At 44.5% G+C, this 16,416-nt stretch overlaps 1 non-coding gene across 1 annotated transcript; it reads left to right on the top strand.

The window, feature by feature from the left end:
• Nucleotides 1-14,630: 14,630 nt before the first annotated feature.
• LOC130947001 (small nucleolar RNA R71) lies at nucleotides 14,631-14,738 on the top strand. The gene has a single exon (XR_009072416.1). It is a non-coding gene; the product is annotated as a small nucleolar RNA R71 (small nucleolar RNA).
• Nucleotides 14,739-16,416: the final 1,678 nt, after the last annotated feature.

Genomic DNA, 16,416 nt, shown 5'->3' with positions numbered 1-16,416 from the left:
TTTATTTATTTGCCCCTTTCTTCGTTTTTTCGTTTATCCTTTTTCGAGCATTGCTTCTTCTTTTCTCTTTGCTCTTCTTCCCTGAATCTCTCCGTGTGTTTCTCTGGGTTTTTCTTTGTGCCGTCGTTTCGTTCTCTTTGCTTCGGAGCTCGCCGTCTTCGTTTCTTTCTTTTCCAGGTTTGTTTCCATGCCTCTCTTTTTCTTATGCACATATGCCTTTCTGTTTTTTGCGTGGCTTTCTGTTTCTTTATGCCTGGGTTGCCCCGAGAAGAGGCGCCGCCATTGCTTTGTTGTTTGTACATGGGGGGGGCTCTTTTTCTGGTTCTCTGGTATTTTGCTCCGGGTTTGCTGTATTTTCTTCTAAAAGATCTTTGTTTCTTGCTTTGCTGAATGGGTTTTTTGCGGTCTGCCTTTATGTGATTTTTGTTTGCTGTTGTATTCTTCATTTGTAGGCAAGAATTTTTATGTCTCGAAAGGTACTTCAAGCGATGTCGACCAAGATTCCAAGTGGTCTTGGTTGGGTAGATCCTGTTCCTCTAAAAGTCCCTTCTGTGGTAGATTCTGAGTATTTAGCTAGATTTCGTAGGCAATGTAGCATATGTGAAGATAGAGAGTCTGAGAGGGATTATGAACTAGTAGCCCCGGATTCCGAGGAGAAAGTTTGCTTCCCGCCTTTAGATAGTTCCGAGAAGCTCTTCTTTTACGCTTATGATTGTTTTTTCTCTAAGCTGAATGTCCGACTTCCTTTTACCGACCTGGAGTCTGAGGTTTTGTGGTCTTGTAACCTTGCCCCTACGCAGCTCCATCCGAATTCTTGGGCATTTTTAAAGCTGTTTCAACTTTTGTGTCAGTTTTTGGGCGTCTCCCCCTCTATTTCTCTTTTTTCCTATCTGTTTGTGTTGACGAAGCCGGGGTCGGGTGGAGGTAAGGTGTCTTGGGTCTCTTTTAGGGCTAACCAGGGAAAGAAGTTTTGTACCTTGTATGATGAGTCCTTTCATGATTTTAAGAACTATTATTTCAAGGTCCGGGCTGCTGGAGATGTCCGACCTTTCTTTCTAGATGAGAGTGGGGAGCCTTCTTTTCCTCTTTGTTGGCAGGAAAATGTAGTGTCTGCCAAGTATACTTTTGAGAGTTTAGATGAGGTGGAGCAGGCTTTTGTGGGTGTGGTGAGCGGTTTATGGGGTCGGGCACCTCACTTGGACACGAAGAAAATGTTGGGAGATCCAAGCCTTCTCCGTTCCGAGTTAGGTAGTTCCCGACCTCTCCGAGCTTCATCTTTTTAGTATTTGGCTTTGCTTGTTTTGGTGGAATTTCTGTTGTGATAATCCCTTTCTTTTGTTTCTGCAGAGATGTCTTCTCAGGCGGATTCCATGAAGTTCCTTTGTCGGTCGAAGAAGTCTGCGGCTGCTCGGAATATCGAGGCTGAGGCTTCTGCCCGATCTTCTCCGCAGAAGACTACCGTGGGTGTTCAGACTCGGTCGAAGACCATTCCGACTCCTCAGTTCCGAGCTATAACTCAAGATCCTCCGACCTCTGGGCCCGGTCACCTTTCCCCGCCTTCGACCTCGGGTCCTCCCCCCAAGAAACAGAAGACCTCTCAGGAGCTTGCGGGTTTTAATGACAAGGATTTTGATGCCCTTGGTTGGATTGAACAGCATATTCTTCCTCAGACTTTTATTTCTACTGATGATGTGTCTATGGAGCATCATTTTCAGTATATGGCGCGGAGCTGTGTCCGGATGGCTAGTCTTCATGCCGCTATTGCCCGGGAGTTCAAGAAGTCCCCCATTGGTGCGACCAGCTCCCGACTTGAGAAGGTTCAGTCTGAGCTTGATAAGATTAGTCAACTGAAGGCTGCCAGGATTACTGAGCTGGAGGCCTCTTTGGAGAAAGAGAAAACCAAAGCTACCGCGGCTGTGGCGGCAGCGAAGACATCTGAGGAGATGGCGAAGGTGGCGACGGAGAATTATACTAAGCTGTATGCCGAGCTTGTGGAGACAAAGGAGAAGTTGCAATCTGCTCGGGATGATTTTTACGAGCTGGAAGGTCATGTGGCCAAGGGTATGGATGCCATGTTTGTGAATTTGAGGGATCAGGTCCGGGTTCTTGCTCCCGACCTGGATCTGAGCTTATTCAGTACGGATAACATTGTTGTGGAGGGAAAGATTGTTCCTGCTCCTACCGAGGATGAGGTCCCGGTGTCCGATCCCCAGGCTCCGGTGTCCGACCTCAAGGTTCCGGCTGTGGACCCGACTTCACCTTTGGCAGGGGATGGATCTGGCGTGGAGGTTTTAAACCGGGATGACGGTGTTGTTGATGCAGTCCCTGTTTCCATTTTTCCTCCGCAGCCTTCTGTTGACGTGGAGTCCGGAAAGGGCCTTGATCCTCTGTAATCTTTTATTTTTGGTTCTTTGCCCGACCTGTGGGCTCTTTTGTTTTTGGATGCTTTCTGTGAACACTTTGGATGCCTTTTCTGCTATTTAGCTACTTGTAGTAACTTTTTTAGCTTATTTATGCGGTGTTTTGCGCTTTTGGCCTTTTGTTCCGCTTTTATGCTTTTTAGTTGTTTTTTGGATAACAACTTTTTAGCTAGCGCTGGAAACTTTTTGCCTTTATTCGCGTTTTTGACTTTTTGTTCCGCTTTTATGCTTTTTAGTTGTTTTTGGATAACAACTTTTTAGCTAGCGCTGGAAACTTTTTGCCTTTATTCGCGTTTTGACTTTTTGTTCCGCTTTTATGCTTTTTAGTTGTTTTTGGATAACAACTTTTTAGCAAGCGTTTTCGAAATTTCCTTTGATTTCGTTCTTTCGCTTGAACTTTTTAGTTGTTTTTGTAAAGCAACTTTTTAGTAAGCGTTTTTCGAAATCTTGGTTCTCGCTGTTTCAAGGCTTCTTTCTTGGATCCAAGTTTTTTTCTCGGACCTCGGGCGCTTGAGTACCTCCTCTTTGTCGGGTCCGACTTTGTCGTTTGGTCGGCCCTTTTTAAGTTATTTTTGTAATCTCTTTTTGGCTTTTTGAGCCTTTTCAGAGTTACTTTATAACTTCTCACATTAATTTGAACCTCGTCGCTTTATCTTTGCCGACCTTGTGTGGCCTTTTGGCAAATGATTTTTTGCGTTTTGTCGAGCATAAATTAATGCGCCTTGGCGGGGTACTTTCTAGGATTTGTTTCACCATGAGGAAAATATAGAAAAAATTTGATTAGTATTAAAAAAGAAAGAATATTTACAGAGTGTTTACCCTTGACTAGGTCGGGTGTCTTACTTAACCGGGTGTCTCATTAAAAAACCCTTGTAGGGAAAAAGAGTACATCTCGGGTTAAGTTTTTCTAGCTGTAGTACCGTCTTAGATTACAGGCGTGCCAGGCCCTGGGCAGCTCATTGCCTTCTAGGTCGGATACTTTGTAATAGCCTGTTCCTAAGACTTCTGTTACCTTGTAGGGCCCTTTCCAATTTGCGGCTAGCTTTCCTTCTCCCGACTTTTGTGTTCCGATGTCATTTCGGATTAGAATTAGGTCGTGGATGGAGAAGCTTCGCTTTATTACTTTTTGATTGTATCTGAGGGCCGTTCGCCGTTTTAAGGCTTCTTCTCGAATCCGAGCTCTTTCTCGGACCTCGGGGAGGAGATCGAGTTCTTCCCTTTGTGCCTGCGGGTTATCTTTTTCGTTGTAGAAGATGGTTCTAGGTGACCCTTCCTCTATTTCAATAGGAATCATTGCCTCCATCCCATAAGCTAGTCGGAATGGTGATTCTCCCGTTGTAGAGTGTGGGGTTGTCCGATATGCCCATAGCACCTGGGGGAGCTCTTCGGCCCATGCCCCTTTGGCCTCTTGGAGTCTTCGTTTTAACCCGGCCAAGATGACTTAATTTGCAGCTTCTGCTTGTCCATTGGCTTGTGGGTGTTCGACTGATGTGAATTGCTGTTTGATTTTTAGATCGGCCACCAATTTCTGGAAACTTGTGTCCGTGAATTGTGTTCCATTGTCTGTTGTGATGGAGTAGGGGACTCCGAACCTTGTGACAATGTTTTTGTATAGGAATTTGCGGCTTTTCTGAGCCGTAATGGTGGCTAAGGGTTCAGCTTCGATCCACTTTGTGAAGTAGTCGACCCCTACTATGAGGTATTTGACTTGCCCCGGTCCTTGTGGGAACGGGCCGAGTAGGTCGAGTCCCCATTTTGCGAAGGGCCATGGTGCAGTGATGCTGATAAGGTCTTCGGGTGGCGCCTTGTGAAAATTGGCGTGTTTTTGGCAGGGGGGCATATTTTCACAAACTCTGTTGCGTCTCTTTGTAAGGTCGGCCAGTAGAACCCGGCCCTGACTACTTTTTTGGATAGTGCCCGGGCTCCGAGATGGTTCCCACACATGCCTTCGTGGACTTCTTCGAGGACGCCTTTTGTTTCTGAGGTCGGAACGCACCTAAGGAGGGGGTTTGAGAATCCTCTCTTGTATAATACGTCGTGAATTAGTGTATAATTCTGGGCGTCCCTTGTGAGCCTCTTAGCTTCTTTTCTTTCGGCGGGGAGAGTTCCCGACTTCAGGTAGTTGAGTATGGGGGTCATCCATCCTTGCTTTTGGCTGGATATATTTAGTGCTTCTTCCTCCCTTAGCACGGAGGGCGATTGTAAGGTTTCCTGGAGGAGACTTCTGTTGTTGCCTCCGGGCTTGGTGCTGGCGAGCTTTGAGAGGGCATCTGCCCGGGCGTTTTGTTCCCGGGGTATGTGCTGGATCTGTATTTCTGGAAAGTGGCGTAATTGTGCCTGTGTTTGGTCCAGGTATTTCTTCATAGTTGGGTCTTTGGCCTGGTAGTTTCCATTTACTTGTGATGTGACGACCTGGGAGTCACTGAAGATTGTGATTCTCTGGGCTCCGACCTCTTCGGCTAGCTTTAGACCTGCTAGTAGGGCCTCGTATTCGGCCTGGTTGTTCGAAGCCTGGAACTCGAATTTTAGGGATAGTTCTATCCGCGTTCCTTGGTCGCTTTCAAGTATAACCCCGGCTCCGCTTCCTGTTTTGTTTGAGGACCCGTCGACATACAGGTTCCATGAGAGTGGGGTTCCAGGGGTCTCAGTGTATTCCGCGATGAAGTCGGCTAGATACTGGGATTTTATGGCAGTCCGGGCTTCATAGTGGAGGTCGAACTCGGACAGTTCCACCGCCCATTGTAGTATCCGTCCTGCCAGGTCTGTTTTTTGCAGGATGTGTCTCATGGGTTGGTTTGTCCGGACTTTGATGGTGTGGGCTTGAAAGTAGGGACGGAGCCTCCGAGCTGTGAACACTAGGGCGTAGGCGAATCTTTCTATCTTTTGATAGTTTAATTCGGCCCCTTGTAGTGCTTTGCTTACAAAGTATATGGGGTGTTGTCCTTGGTCATTTTCTCGTATTAACGCTGAAGCGACTGCTCGATTTCCAACCGAGAGGTATAGTACGAGTTCTTCCCCTTTTAGAGGTCGGGTTAGGACTGGTGGCTGCCCGAGGAATTCCTTGAATTCTTGAAAGGCTTTTTCGCACTCCGGGGTCCACGAGAAGGGTTTCCCTTTCTTTAGGAGTGAGTAGAGAGGTAGTGATTTTATTGCTGATCCTGCCAAGAATCTTGATAGGGCGGCCAGTCTTCCGTTCAGTTGTTGTACTTCTTTGACACACGTCGGGCTTTTCATATTGAGTATTGCTTGGCATTTGTCCGGGTTTGCTTCGATGCCCCTTTGAGTCAGCATGAAGCCTAGGAACTTTCCGGCTTCTGCGGCGAAGGTGCACTTCGTCGGGTTAAGTCTCATGCTGTGTTTTCTGAGGGTGCCGAAGACACTGGTGAGGTCGGTCAGCAAGTCTCTGTCTTCTTGTGTCTTTACCAGCATGTCGTCGACGTACACCTCCAGCTGTAGTCCGATGTGCTCTGAGAACACTTTGTTCATTAGCCTCTGGTAGTTTGCCCCTGCGTTCTTCAGCCCGAAGGGCATTACTACGTAGCAGTAGTTTGCCCTTGGGGTTATGAACGAGGTCTTTTCTTGGTCAGGTCCATACATCGGGATTTGGTTGTATCCCGAGTATGCGTCCATGAAGGAGAGATATCTATAGCCTGAGGCTGCGTCTACTAAGGCGTCGATGTTTGGTAGCGGATATGGATCTTTGGGGCAGGCTTTGTTGAGATCTGTGTAGTCGACGCACATCCTCCATTTTCCATTGGGCTTTTTTACCAGGACCACGTTTGCGAGCCATAGGGGGTATTTTACTTCCCTAATGAACCCTGCGTCTAGTAGTGCTTGTATTTGTTCTTCTATTGCCTGCATGCGTTCGGGCCCGAGCTTCCTGCGTCTTTGTTGGACAGGTCGGGATCCCGGGTATACTGATAGCTTATGGCACATCAGGTCGGGGCTTATGCCTGGCATGTCGGAGGCTTTCCAGGCGAAGAGGTCGGAATTCTCCCTTAAGAGGTTTATGAGTTCCTCTTTTAGGCCTGCCTCGAGGTTTGCCCCTATGTTTGTTATTTTTTCAGGTGTGCTCCCAATCTGGACTTTTTCGGTTTCTCCCTCTGGTTGTGGCCGAAGATCTTCTCGGGCTTGAACTCGTCCGAGTTCTATCGTGTTGATCTCTTTCCCTTTTAGGCTTAGGCTTTCGTTGTAGCATCGCCGTGCTAGTTTTTGGTCGCCCTTTAGGGTAGCGATTCCTTTTGTGGTAGGGAACTTCATACAGAGGTGTGGGGTCGAGACTATAGCTGCCAGTCTGTTCAAGGTTGGTCGTCCGATGAGGGCATTGTATGCTGAAGTGACGTCGACTACGATGTAGTCGATGCTTAACGTTTTAGATTGCTCGCCTCTTCCAAAGGTAGTGTGTAGCGAGATGTATCCTAAGGGATGGATCGGGGTGTCCCCTAGCCCAAATAGGTCGGTGGGATAGGCTTTTAGCTCTTTTTCTTCAAGTCCGAGCTTGTCGAAGGCCGTTTTGAACAGGATATCTGCTGAGCTTCCCTGGTCAATCAGGGTTCGATGTAAGTTGGCGTTTGCTAGAATAATGGTGATCACCATTGGATCGTCGTGCCCGGGTATTATCCCTTGAGCATCTTCTCGGGTAAATGAGATAGTGGGTAACTCGGGCAGGGGACTGTCTTCTCGGACATGATGGACTTCTTTGAGGTGTCTTTTTCGCGAGGATCTGGACGTTCCTCCGCCTGCAAAACCTCCGTTTATCATGTGTACGTGCCTTTCAGGGGTTCGCGGGGTTTGTTCGGTCCGATCTTCGTTATCTCCCCTCCTTCTCTTCTTGGTCTTCTTCTCCTTTTTCTGCTATGTACCTGTCGAGTTTTCCTTCTCTGGCTAGCTTTTCTATAACATTCTTTAGGTCGTGGCAGTCGTTGGTAGAATGACCATAGAGCTTGTGATATTCACAGTATTCGGACCGATCTCTCCCGCTCTCTTGTGTTTTAGAGGTCGGGGCGGTGGGATCTTTTCGGTGTGGCATACTTCTCTGTAGACGTCTACCAGGGAGACTCGGAGGGGGGTGTAGTTGTGGTACTTCCGCGGCTTGTCCGAGTTGGGTTCTTCTTTCTTCTTCTGTTCCCGATCTCGATCTCGGAGTGGGTAGGTTGATTCCCTCCTAGGAGGGTCTCTAAGCTGGGAGGTTTCCTCCATGTTGATGTATTTTTCTGCCCGCTCCTGCACCTCGTATAGGGAGGTCGGGTATCGTTTGGATAGGGATTGGCTAAACGGTCCCTCTTTTAGGCCGTTTGCCAGTCCCATGATGGCTGCTTCGGTGGGCAGGTGTTGTATGTCCAGGCAGGCTTTGTTGAATCGCTCCATGTATTCTCGGAGAGTTTCCTGGTTACCCTGTTTGATCCCGAGCAGACTGGGGGCATGTTTTGCCTTGTCCTTTTGAATAGAGAACCTTGTTAGGAATTTTTTGGTTAGGTCCTCGAAGCTGGAGATTGATCCTGGCGGCAGGTTGTCGAACCACTTCATGGCCGACTTGGTGAGAGTGGTAGGGAAGGCTTTGCATCGAATTGCGTCGGAGGCGTCGACTAGGTACATTCTACTTCTGAAGTTGCTGAGGTGGTGACTTGGATCGGTGGTGCCGTCGTAGAGATCCATATCGGGTGGTTTGAAGTTTCGCGGTACCTTCTCCTTCATGATCTCTTGCGTGAAGGGATCATGATTGCTTTCGGGGGTGGTGCCGCGTTCCGTTCGGTCCTTCAGGTTGGCCTCTATTTTCCGCAGTTTTTCTTCTAATTCTCTGCGCTTGCGAGCTTCCCTTCTCAGATCTTGTTCAGTTTCTTTCTGCTTCTTTATGTCCTCTTCGAGTTGTTTCAGCCGGTTTTGCTGTGCTCGCACTGCTTCTAGAATTTCCGAGCTCTTTTCTTTTTCGGGATTTTGTGGGTCTTTGTTTGGGAGTGATGTCTTTGGGCGATTCTGTTTGTTTCCTCCTGGAGTGCGCGGTGATAGAGGGCTGTCCGGTCGTTCTCCGGTGTCAACTTTCTCCTCTTGTTCTGATGTAGCGTGGTTATTGTTGGGAGGGTCGTCCGCCATGGTAAAGGGATGACTTCCAGGTCCCCGGCAACGGCGCCAATGTTCCGAGGGTTACCTGAAACGTGTAGCTCGGTCGTCTGGCAAGACCCGAGGAGGGGGTTCCGTGGCCCGAGCTTGATGTACTGAGCGGCTGGGGGTTGTACCTGCAATGACACTCCGATGCTTAAGTTAGCATGGGTCCAAGCAGATATGTGTAGAATATAGAATGTGTGTTATACCTGGGTGCTCCAGTGTATTTATAGTAGTTGGCCGTGATCTTCCCTGGATAAGATATTCTTATCTTATCTTATCTTTTGGGAGTTTTATCCCTATTTTTGTGGAACCGCCTTTTCCTAGGCCTTTTCGGCCTTTAGGTCTTGGGCTTCGTTCCTTTTGATGGGCCTTCTTAGCTTATTTGTCCGAGGTCCGACCTCTAGGCGTGGACCTTAGGACGAGGTCGGACCTTTCACGGATTGACCGAGTTTGGGGAGCCCGGTCAGGGTATGAACAACTCCCATCCCTCTATTTCTAAGGACTTCCACCTCTTCACAAGATTTTTCTAATTCAATCCTTTGTTCATTAATACTATCTAAGCCTTTTCCCTTAATCAAACTATAATTGGGAGGGTGAAAGAAGTTTACCTCCACAATATTTTCAAATGCACTGGGAGAAGGTTCTTCAAGTTCAAAGGATTCTCCACCACTAGGACTTGATGCTTGCTCTTTATTGCCATGGGAACTCAATTCTTGCTCTATCCCATCCAAGTCTTCATATGGAATATGCCTTGGGAGGTGTGCACTTTCCTTCCTAGCATCAATTTCAATCATCTTGGAGGGGTTTTCTTCAACTCTATGTTCCCATGGAGGCTCCGCATCTCCTAAGTCTTCTACCACTTTGGTGCACGAAATTGTGATCACTACAACTTCGCAAAACTAACCAGCAAGTGCACTGGGTCGTCCAAGTAATACCTTACGCGAGTAAGGGTCGATCCCACGGAGATTGTTGGTATGAAGCAAGCTATGGTCACCTTGTAAATCTCAGTCAGGCAGACTCAAATGGGTATAGTGATAAACGAATAAAACATAAAGATAAAGATAGAGATACTTATGTATATCATTGGTGAGAGCTTCAGATAAGCGTATGAAGATGCCTTCCCTTCCGTCTCTCTGCTTTCCTACTGTCTTCATCCAATCCTTCCTACTCCTTTCCATGGCAAGCTCATGTAGGGTTTCACCGTTGTCAATGGCTACCTCCCATCCTCTCAGTGAAAATACGTCCCTGATGCTCTGTCACAGCATAGGCTAATCATCTGTCGGTTCTCGGTCCAGCCGGAATAGAATCCAGTGATTCTTTTGCGTCTGTCACTAACGCCCCGCCTTTCGGAGTTTGAAGCACGTCACAGTCATTCAATCATTGAATCCTACTCAGAATACCACAGACAAGGTTTAGACCTTCCGGATTCTCTTGAATGCCGCCATCAGTTCTCGCCTATACCACGAAGATTCCAGTTAAAGAATCCAAGAGATATTCACTAGAGCCTTGGTTGCTTGTAGAACAAGAGTGGTTGTCAGTCACTTTGTTCATGAGTGAGAATGATGATGAGTGTCACTGATCATCACATTCATCAAGTTGAAGAACAAGTGATATCTTGGACAAAGAACAAGCGGAATTGAATAGAAGAACAATAGTAATTGCATTAATACTCGAGGTACAGCAGAGCTCCACACCTTAATCTATGGTGTGTAGACACTCCACCGTTGAAAATACATAAGAACAAGGTCTAGGCATGGCCGAATGGCCAGCCTCCCAAAGAGGGTTCAATCATCAAAACATGATCAAAAGATGAAAATACAATAGTAAAAGGTCCTATATATAGAAAACTAGTAGCCTAGGGTGTACAGAGATGAGTAAATGACATAAAAATCCACTTCCGGGCCCACTTGGTGTGTGCTTGGGCTGAGCAATGAAGCATTTTCGTGTAGAGACTCTTCTTGGAGTTAAACGCCAGCTTTTATGCCAGTTTGGGCGTTTAACTCCCATTTAGGTGCCAGTTCCGGCGTTTAACGCTGGAATTTCTGTAGGTGACTTTGAACGCCGGTTTGGGCCATCAAATCTTGGGCAAAGTATGGACTATCATATATTGCTGGAAAGCCCAGGATGTCTACTTTCCAACGCCATTGAGAGCGCGCCAATTGGGCTTCTGTAGCTCCAGAAAATCCACTTCGAATGCAGGGAGGTCAGAATCCAACAGCATCTGCAGTCTTTTTCAGTCTCTGAATCAGATTTTTGCTCAGATCCCTCAATTTCAGCCAGAAAATACCTGAAATCACAGAAAAACACACAATCTCATAGTAAAGTCCAGAAAAGTGAATTTTAACTAAAAACTAATAAAAATATACTAAGAACTCAACTAAAACTACTAAAAACATACTAAAAACAATGCCAAAAAGCGTACAAATTATCCGCTCATCACAACACCAAACTTAAATTGTTGCTTGTCCCCAAGCAACTGAAAATCAAATAAGATAAAAAGAAGAGAATATACTATAGACTCCAAATTATCAATGAAACTAAGCTCCAAATTAGATGAGCGGGACTAGTAGCTTTTTGCCTCCGAACAGTTTTGGCATCTCACTTTATCCTTTGAAATTCAGAATGATTGGCTTCTTTAGGAACTCAGAATCCAGATAGTGTTATTGATTCTCTTAGTTAAGTATGATGATTCTTGAACACAGCTACTTATTGAGTCTTGGCTGTGGCCCAAAGCACTCTGTCTTCCAGTATTACCACCGGATACATACATGCCACAGACACATAATTGGGTGAACCTTTTCAGATTGTGACTCAGCTTTGCTAGAGTCCCCAATTAGAGGTGTCCAGGGTTCTTAAGCACACTCTTTTTGCCTTGGATCACAACTTTATTTCTTTCTTTTTCTTTCTTTTTCTCTTTTTTTTTCGCCTCTTTTTTTTTGTATTCACTGCTTTTTCTTGCTTCAAGAATCATTTTTATGATTTTTCAGATCCTCAGTAACATGTCTCCTTTTTCATCATTCTTTCAAGAGCCAACAATTTTAACATTCATGAACCACAAATTCAAAAGACATATGCACTGTTCAAGCATACATTCAGAGAACAAAAGCGTTGCCACCACATCAAACTAATTAAGCTAGTTTTAAAGATGAATTTAAAATCCTGTACTTCTTGTTCTTTTGTAATAAAAACAGTTTTCATTTAAAAAAGGTGATGGATTCATATTCATAGCTTTAAGGCATAGACACTAAGACACTAATGATCATAAGACACAAACATGGATAAACATAAAGCATAATTTTCGAAAAACAGAAAAGCAAAGAACAAGGAGATTAAAGAACGGGTCCACCTTAGTGATGGCGGCTTGTTCTTCCTCTTGAAGATCCTATGGAGTGCTTGAGCTCCTCAATGTCTCTTCCATGTCTTTGTTGCTCTTCTCTCATGATTCTTTGATCTTCTCTAATTTCATGGAGGAGGATGGAATGTTCTTGGTGCTCCACCCTTAGTTGTCCCATGTTGGAACTCAACTCTCCTAGGGAGGTGTTAATTTGCTCCCAATAGTCTTGTGGAGGAAAGTGCATCCCTTGAGGTATCTCAGGGATCTCTTGATGAGAGGGGTCTCTTGTTTGCTCCATCCTTTTCTTAGTGATGGGCTTGAGGTCATGCCTTCTCAGTTGAACCGGCTTTGGATGCCATAAATGGTTATGGAAAAACAAAAAGCAATGCTTTTACCACACCAAACTTAAAAGGTTTGCTCGTCCTCGAGCAAAAGAAGAAAGAAGAGAGTAGAAGAAGAAGAAATGAGGAAGAAGGGAGTGGCTTTGTGTTTCGGCCATAGAGGGGGAGAAGTGGTGTTTAGGTGGTGTGAAAATGAAGGAGTGAAGAAGGGTTTATGGGGAAGAGGTATTGAGGTGATTGGTGAATGGGTGAAGAAGAAGAGAGAGTGTGGTGGGTTGGTGGGGATCCTGTGGGGTCCACAGATCCTGAGGTGTCAAGGAAAAGTCATCCCTGCACCAAATGGCACTCAAAATCACGTTTTGAGCCATTTCTGGCGTTAAACGCCGGGCTGATGCCCATTCCTGGCGTTTAACGCCAGGTTCTTGCCCTTTTCTGGCGTTTAACGCCAGTCTGGTGCCCCTTTCTGGCGTTAAACGCCCAGAATGGTGCCAGACTGGGCGTTAAACGCCCAACTGCTAGCCTCACTGGCGTTTAAACGCCAGTGAAATCTTCCTCCAGGGTGTGCTGTTTTTCTTCCTGTTTTTCATTCTGTTTTTGCTTTTTCAATTAATTTTGTGACTTCTCATGATCATCAACCTACAAAATAAAGTAAAATAACAAAAGAAAATAAATATAATCATTGGGTTGCCTCCCAACAAGCGCTTCTTTAATGTCAGTAGCTTGACAGAGGGCTCTCATGGAGCCTCACAGATACTCAGAGCAATGTTGGAACCTCCCAACACCAAACTTAGAGTTTGAATGTGGGGGTTCAACACCAAACTTAGAGTTTGGTTGTGGCCTCCCAACACCAAACTTAGAGTTTGACTGTGGGGGCTCTGTTTGACTCTGATTTGAGAGAAGCTCTTCATGCTTCCTCTCTATGGTGACAGAGGGATATCCTTGAGCCTTAAACACAAAGGATTTTTCATTCACTTGAATGATCAGTTCACCTCCATCAACATCAATCACAGCCTTTGCTGTGGCTAGGAAGGGTCTGCCAAGGATGATGGATTCATCCATGCACTTCCCAGTCTCTAGGACTATGAAATCAGTAGGGATGTAATGGTCTTCAACTTTTACCAAAACATTCTCTACAAGTCCATGAGCTTGTTTTCTTGAGTTGTCTGCCATCTCTAATGAGATTTTTGCAGCTTGCACCTCAAAGATCCCTAGCTTCTCCATTACAGAGAGAGGCATGAGGTTTACACTTGACCCTAAGTCACACAGAGCCTTCTTGAAGGTCATGGTGCCTATGGTACAGGGTATTGAAAACTTCCCAGGATCTTGTTTCTTTTGAGGTAATTTCTGCCTAGACAAGTCATCCAGTTCTTTGGTGAGCAAAGGGGGTTCATCCTCCCAAGTCTCATTTCCAAATAACTTGTCATTTAGCTTCATGATTGCTCCAAGGTATTTAGCAACTTGCTCTTCAGTGACATACTCATCCTCTTCAGAGGAAGAATACTCATCAGAGCTCATGAAAGGCAGAAGTAAGTCTAATGGAATCTCTATGGTCTCATTTTGAGCCTCAGATTCCCATGGTTCCTCATTGGGGAACTCAGAGGAGGCTAGTGCACGCCCATTGAGGTCTTCCTCAGTGGCGTCCACTTCCTCTCTTTCCTCTCCAAATTCGGCCATGTTTATGGCCTTGCACTCTCCTTTTGGATTTTCTTCTGTATTACTTGGAAGAGTACTTGGAGGGAGTTCAGTAATTTTCTTACTCAGCTGTCCCACTTGTGCCTCCAAATTCCGAATGGAAGATCTTGTTTCAGTCATGAAATTTTGAGTGGTTTTGATTAGATCAGAGACCATGGTTGCTAAGTCAGAGGGGTTCTGCTTAGAATTCTCTGTCTGTTGCTGAGAAGATGATGGAAAAGGCTTGCCATTGCTAAGCCTGTTTCTTCCACCATTATTGTTGTTGAAACCTTGTTGAGGTTTCTCTTGATTCTTCCATGAGAAATTGGGGTGATTTCTCCATGAAGAATTATAGGAGTTTCCATAGGGTTCTCCTATGTAATTCACCTCTTCCATTGAAGGGTTCTCAGGATCATAGGCTTCTTCCTTAGATGAAGCATCCTTAGTACTGCTTGGTGCATTTTGCATTCCAGACAGACTTTGAGAAATCAAATTGACTTGTTGAGTCAATATCTTATTCTGAGCCAAAATGGCATTCAGAGTGTCAATCTCAAGAACTCCTTTCTTCTGACTAGTCCCATTGTTCACAGGATTCCTTTCAGAAGTGTACATGAATTGGTTATTTGCAACCATTTCAATTAATTCTTGAGCCTCTGTAGGCGTCTTCTTCAGATGAAGAGATCCTCCAGCAGAGCTATCCAAAGACATCTTGGATAGTTCAGAGAGACCATCATAGAAAATACCTATGATGCTCCATTCAGAAAGCATGTCTGAGGGACATTTTCTGATCAATTGTTTGTATCTTTCCCAAGCTTCATAGAGGGATTCACCATCCTTCTGTCTGAAGGTTTGGACTTCCACTCTAAGCTTACTCAGTTTTTGAGGTGGAAAGAACTTTGCCAAGAAGGCATTGACTAGCTTTTCCCAAGAGTCCAGGCTTTCTTTAGGTTGAGAGTCCAACCATGTCCTAGCTCTGTCTCTTACAGCAAAAGGGAATAGCATAAGTCTATAGACCTCAGGGTCTACCCCCTTAGTCTTGACAGTGTCACAGATTTGCAAGAATTCGGCTAAGAACTGATGAGGATCTTCCAATGGAAGTCCATGGAACTTGCAATTCTGTTGCATTAGAGAAACTAATTGAGGCTTAAGCTCAAAGTTGTTTGCTCCAATGGCAGGGATAGAGATGCTTCTCCCATAGAAGTCGGGAGTAGGTGCAGTAAAGTCACCCAGCACCTTCCTTGCATTGTTGGCATTGTTGTTGTTTTCGGCTGCCATGGGTTCTTCTTCTTTGAAGAATTCGGTCAGGTCCTCAACAGAGAGTTGTGCCTTAGCTTCTCTTAGCTTCCGCTTCAAGGTCCTTTTAGGTTCAGGGTCAGCTTCAACAAGAATGCCTTTGTCTTTGTTCCTGCTCATATGAAAGAGAAGAAAACAAGAAAATATGGAATCCTCTATGTCACAGTATAGAGATTCCTTGAGGTGTCAGAGGAAAAGAAAAGTAGAAGACAGAAGTAGAAAATTCGAACTTATCAAAGAAGATGGAGTTCAAATTTTGCATTAAGGAGTAGAGTTAGTTCAGAAATAGAAGGATGTGAGAAGAAGGGAAGTAATTTTCGAAAATTAAGTAAAAGATTTTGAAAACATTTTTGAAAAACACTAATTGATTTTCGAAAATAAAAGTGGAAAAGAAATCAAGTGATTTTTGAAAAAGATTTTGAAATTAGAAATCAAAAAGATTTGATTGAAAACTATTTTGAAAAAGATGTGGTTAAGAAGATATGATTGGTTTTAAAAAGATGTGATTGAAAAGATATGATTTGAAAACAATTTTAAAAAGATATGATTTGAAAACAATTTTAAAAAGATTTTATTTTAAAAATTAATGACTTGCCTAACAAGAAAAGATATGATTCAAACATTAAACCTTTCTCAACAGAAAAGGCAACATACTTGAAATGTTCAATCAAATCATTAATTGTTAGTAAGTATCTTTGAAAAAGGAAAGAAATTAATTTTGAAAAAGATTTGATTTTGAAAAACTTTGAAAACTTGAAAAAAATTGATTTTGAAAACAAAATCTTCCCCCTTGTGCCATCCTGGCGTTAAACGCCCAGAATGGTGCACATTCTGGCGTTTAACGCCCAAACTACTACCCTTTTGGGCGTTAAACGCCCAACCAGGCACCCTGGCTGGCGTTTAAACGCCAGTCTGTCTTCTTCACTGGGCATTTTTGAATGCCCAGCTTTTTCTGTGTGATTCCTCTGCAGTATGTTCTGAATCTTCAATTCTCTGTATTATTGACTTGAAAAGACACAAATAAAAAATATTTTTGGATTTTTAATAATGAGGAATAATCAAAATGCAACTAAAATCAAATAACAATGCATGCAAGACACCAAACTTAGCAGTTTGTATATATGGGAAACAACAAAACACTCAAGTCAATAGAATTCAAAGATCAAAACAAGAAAATCATCAAGAACAACTTGAAGATTAATGAAGACACATGCATGAATGCAGTAAGAACAGAAACATGCAATTGACACTAAAC

This window comes from Arachis stenosperma, chromosome 8 (assembly GCF_014773155.1).
Source record: "Arachis stenosperma cultivar V10309 chromosome 8, arast.V10309.gnm1.PFL2, whole genome shotgun sequence".
In the NCBI taxonomy this organism is placed as follows: domain Eukaryota; kingdom Viridiplantae; phylum Streptophyta; class Magnoliopsida; order Fabales; family Fabaceae; genus Arachis; species Arachis stenosperma.
The sequence above is the reverse complement of the archived record's forward strand: the minus strand, read 5'-3'. Positions and strand labels throughout refer to the sequence as shown.